Source organism: Ailuropoda melanoleuca, chromosome 12 (genome assembly GCF_002007445.2).
Source record: "Ailuropoda melanoleuca isolate Jingjing chromosome 12, ASM200744v2, whole genome shotgun sequence".
Lineage (NCBI taxonomy): Eukaryota > Metazoa > Chordata > Mammalia > Carnivora > Ursidae > Ailuropoda > Ailuropoda melanoleuca.
The window spans coordinates 67,513,334-67,518,875 of record NC_048229.1 but is presented as its reverse complement, the minus strand read 5'-3'; the positions used below and the strand labels follow the sequence as shown (position 1 = coordinate 67,518,875).

Genomic DNA, 5,542 nt, shown 5'->3' with positions numbered 1-5,542 from the left:
AAAAACAAAAAACCTCCCAACAAAGACAATACCAGGACCAGAGAGCTCCATGGGTAAATTCTATTGAACATTTAAAGAAGAATTCACATCAAAATTATAAAGGAGGAAACTGTTCAAAATTCATTTTATGAAGCCAATATTACTCTCATACCAAAACCTACAAGAAAAGAAAAATCACAGGCCAATATCCCTGATGAACACAAATGCAAAATCTTCAAAAAAATGTGAACACACGAAGTTCAAAAGTACATTTAAAAAGATCATACACTGCAACCCAGTGGGATTTATCCCTGGGTCGCAAAGATGATTCAACATACACAGTTCAACAAACATGATACAACAGTAGCTGAATGAGGATTAAATCACATGATCATCTCATGCAGAAGGAACGTCTGACAAAACTCAACATCCTTTCATGATAAAAACTGTCAACAAATTAGGCATAGAAGGAATGCTCCTTAACATAATAAAGACCATGTATGTCAAGCTAACATCGTAATCCTGAGAACTTTAAAATTTTTTCCTCTAAGATCAGGAATAAGATAAGATAAGGTATCTACCCAAATAACTAATTTAACAATGGGCAAAGGACCTGAATATAAATATTTTTTTATTTTTTATTTTATTTATTTATTTTTTTAAAAAGATTTTATTTATTTATTGACAGAGATAGAGACAGCCAGCGAGAGAGGGAACACAAGCAGGGGGAGTGNGGAAGAAGCAGGCTCATAGCAGAGGAGCCTGATGTGGGGCTCGATCCCATAATGCAGGGATCACGCCCTGAGCCGAAGGCAGACGCCCAACCGCTGTGCCACCCAGGCGCCCCTACATATTTTTTTAAAGAATAAAAATGGCCAACAATGTAATGGCTAACAATGTAAAAATCACTAATCATCAGGGAAATGCAAATCAAAACCACAATGAGATATCACTTCACACCATACTCTGCGATCATGACCTGAGCCGAAGGCAGACGCTTAACCAACTGAGCCACCCAGGTGCCCCTCAGTCGATAGGCACTGAGTGCACACATACCACACCCTGCTCTAGGTGCCAGGAGCATAGTGGATGAAAGAGCATCCTTGCCCTTCGTTGTCCATTCTTGTCCACAGAGAGCACACATTTGAGGAGGAAAAGAGACAGGCAATAACCAAACAATATCCAGGTCATGATAGCACTATGAACAAAAATTAGGTCGGATGAGGGATAGAGGGTGGTGGGGGGGGAACAGTGCTATTCATCTATAAGGAAGGATTAGAGAAAGTTTCTCTGAGGAGCGGCTTGTGACAGAGACCACGACCAAGTTCAGAGCACCTGATGCAGATATCTATAGGGCATCAGCACGTTCCAAGGCTCGGAGGTGAGAACATGCTAGGCGTGTAGGAAGGCACAGAAGCCTTCGTGGCTGAAGGGGAGGGGAGGAAGGTCTGGGGGTAGGAGCAAAGGTACTGGATGTAGCGAGGGGCTGGGCCGGGCAGTCCCCTGTAAGCTCGGGAAGGGGTTTGCGATTTTAAGTATGCCAGGAATCTAGTGGAGGTTTTCAACAGGGGAAGAATACAGATTTATGTCGGAAAACAATACTACGGGGAGGATGGAATGAAGAAGGGCAAGAGCAGAGGCAAGGTTTGCACAAATGAGAGGTGGAAAATGGTACCATCCTCTAGTTTTGACTTGCATTTTCTCAGGAGGGCACTTGCAAAGCCTTTCATCTATTCCAGAGCTCTGGGTATTGTTTGAAAACACCAGTTTTCACTGGGCTGTTGGGGATGGGGGTAGACTCTTAGACATTGCTCACGGGAGCGTTAATTGGTACAATAACGAGAAGACTGGCAATATCTTTTAAAATTAAGAATGTATACACACTTGAGCACATCCAAGGTATTCATCTTGCAGATATGTTTGCACGCGCTCGCTCTCTAAAATAAATTAGTAAACCTTTAAAAAAAAATAAAGAGGGGCGCCTGGGTGGCTCAGTCCACCAGTGAAGCATCTGCCTTTGGCTCAGGTCATGATCTCAGGGTCCTGGGATCAAATTCCCCATCAGGCTCCTTGCTCAGCAGGGAATCCGCTTCTCCCTCTGCCCCTCCTCCTGCTCATGCTCTCTCTCTCAAAGAAATAAAATCTTGGAAAAAAATTTTTTTAAAAATTGCAAGTAAAGATTTGGTAGTAGTTGAAGAGATAAACCACATTAGGGCCAATTTTTACTGCTTTTCACCTCAGGTCTACTTAATTCTACTTTTTCATCTCTATCTACAGATTGCTGTTGCTCTTCTTAGCATGTCCGGGTAACTCAGGGACACTCCGTGGTTCTAGGCGATTAGCCAGAGCCCCAGCTGCCTCAGTTAATAATAACAGTGAACACTTATCTAGTGTATACTATGGGTCAGACATTGTTCTAAGATCTACTGAGTTTTTAATTTTCACATCAATCTTATAGGGCAGGTCCTAAGATTATCCTCATCATACAGATGGGGAAACTGAGGCACAAATGTTGTAATTTACCCAAGAACACACTGCTAATAGGTAGAGCGCCAGGATCTGAACCTGGTCAGTCTGGCTTCCGAGTCAGTGCTTTTGGACACTATCCTGCAGGACCAAGTAGGCTGAAAGGAGGACCATGCCTATCATGATGGCACTAGCCTTAGCCACCCAGGGCTCGATTCACTTTTTATTTGGTCAGTACTTTATTCAGCACAGAGTTACAGACTGCAAACAGAATGTGCCCCGAACCTAGAACCATCACCATCCATAACTGAACTGGAAAGAATCAACACGCAGGGCACCTGGGTGGCTCAGTCCGACTCTTGATTTTGGCTCACATCATGATCTCAGGGTCGTGAGATCGAGCCCCTCATCTGAGCCCTGCATTGGGCTCCGTGCTCAGCGTGGAGTCGGCTGAAGATTTACTCTCTCCTTCTCCCTCTGCCCCTCCCCACCACTGGTACACACACTCTTCAAATAAATAAATAAATATCTTAAAAAAAAAAAAGAATCAACATGCAAGGCATAGGAGTTGCCACCTGTAAAAACTCTCCTAAATGCACCAAAAACACCTTTACTGAGATGAGCATGCGTTTAGGTTTCTTTCCCCAGGAACCTAGGAGATGTTCTAAATGCTAAAAGGAAGTCACCAATCCTGAGATAAATAAATGCAACAATTTCCAGAATACAGCTTATTTAAGATCAAAAGTTACAACAAAGTGTTGGAAACTGATAGAAAATATTGACCAAGAAGCGTCCAAGAGGCTGGGGCCCAAGACTGTGTCCGTACCTCTGTAATCCCCATAAAGGTTAGGAAGGAGGGTGCGATTGTATAACAGGTAGAAATGCTTAAGGAGTCTGATCTCTGAGAAATGGTGGGGAAAACTTTTCTGGATAGCTTGATGGAGGTAAAACCTATTCGAGTTCTGTGCTGAGTAGACTGTAGTCATCAACAAGATAAGGAAGAGGATTTGTACTAGGATAGAGGAAGGAAAAAAATCAGTTGAGTTGTTAACTTAGAAATTCTCTACACCTTCTCTTTCATGGTTCCTAAGCTTTGGCAATTCCATATGGTTCCACGTAAGAACTGTAAACAGACAAGCCAACATATTGAGCACATAGTGGTACCTGCAAATATTGATATATTCCTTCCCAGAATTATTCTGCCACTAATCAGAAATTTTACTTGAAATAAGGTGCACAAAATCCCACGTGAAAATTGCTGTACTTTAGTTCTTATAACTAAATGCACTCCCGCCCCCAACCTTCCTCTCTCTCTACAGACTATGTTCACAAGAAAGGGAAAGCAGATAAACACAGAACTGGCCTTCTTTGGTCCAGGAAATCCAATAACTCAAACACTGCTGACTGGTTCCCCTGCACTGAGAGGACTGCTATTTTTGAAAGCATAGTCACTTTTCCTCCAGCCTGGGAAGTGTCCAGAGCATGCTGTGTTATTACGCTCTGTGCCAGAGGAAAGGACTGATTCAAGCACACACTGACATCTCACGACTCCTGAGTTCACATGCCTTCCCATTTACCACACACCCTTGGAGTCCATTTTTTTTCCCCAAGGTGAGTATTTCAAGATAGCTTTTCACTGTCCTATATTTTCATTTTCTTCTCCCTCCCCCTTTGCTGGGACCTGGGCTGTAGGACTGACACATTACTGTTTGCTCTCCATATCCAAAATATCTCCTGTCAGCCTGAAGAGTTTCTTCTCTTTCAAGGTTCTTTTCGGGTGCACAACCGCACTATTGATAGCTGGAGCTATATAGACTGGGTTGTTCTTATCTCTTGAACCAGTTAACGGTGGACATTTTGCTGTCAAAAATTCAAATGTAGGCCAAAAAATAGTTATATTTCATTAAGGAGTTATTCATCAACAGTTGCTGAAACTCTACTGTGAGTACCTCCTATTAAATGCTGAAGAAAACAAAGAATAAACCCATCTATGTGGCACTTCTCCAACTATTGTGAAGGACTTAAAAATTCCAATTCACTGAGGACTGATACTTTTTTTTTTTTAATTTGAGAGAGAAAGAGAGAGCGTGCGCATCTGTGCGGGGGTGGGGCAGGAGGAGAGGCAGAGGGAGAGACAGAATCTTAACCAGGCTCTGCCCTGAGCGTGGAGCCCACCGAAGGGGGCTGGATCCCAAGATCCTGAGATCACACATGACCTGAGCCAAAACGAAGAGCGGGACACTCAAATGACACCCCCCCAGGCACCTTGGGGACTGATACTGTTATAAAATACAGCAAAAATTGATTGCTAGTGGGGCGCCTGGGTGGCACAGCGGTTAAGCGTCTGCCTTCAGCTCAGGGCGTGATCCTGGCGTTATGGGATCGAGCCCCACATCAGGCTCCTCTGCTGTGAGCCTGCTTCTTCCTTTCCCACTCCCCCTGCTTGTGTTCCCTCTCTCGCTGGCTGTCTCTATCTCTGTCAAATAAATAAATAAAATCTTTAAAAAAAAATTGATTGCTAGAAAAACGAAGTAAAACAGGAGCATGTAAAATCCAAATCCCATTTTGAAAATTAGATACAATATGTCTAAAATTGGTCCAAATGCTATAAAACTTTCTAAATTTGCTCTCAATTTCTGCATTTATCTTGGACTAGAAACAAACAGTTCTAGTCAGTGACCCACACGTTGGGAGAACTGTTCTACAGCGGCGCTTCTCAAATGTCAAGGTGCACAGGAATCACCCGAGATTGTGTTCCAATGCAGATTCTGGGGTGAAGCCGAAGATGGTGCATTTCTGAAAATTCCAGGTGATGTCGAGCCTGCTTGTCTGCAGACCACACTGTGAGAGGTGGCTAGAGGCATGCAAACCAAGATGGAGAGAGAGAAAGGATTGGAATAGGACATAAAACTCACCAGCAAATATGTGCCCAGTGCTTGGAGAATCACCAAAGAGACAATAAATCTCCCGAGGAAGTCAGAGAAGGTGTCATAGAGGGAAGCTTGACATGTGTTTTTTTTTTTTATTATGTTAATCTCCATACAGTACATCCCCAGATTCCGATGTAAAGTTTGATGCTTCATTAGTTGCGTATAAC

The 5,542-nt window shown here is 43.2% G+C and overlaps 1 protein-coding gene across 1 annotated transcript in view; it reads right to left on the bottom strand.

Annotated features, from left to right (window-relative positions):
- The window catches only part of PKD1L3 (polycystin 1 like 3, transient receptor potential channel interacting), a 39,418-nt gene that overhangs the window by 15,142 nt on the left and 18,734 nt on the right, over positions 1–5,542 (bottom strand).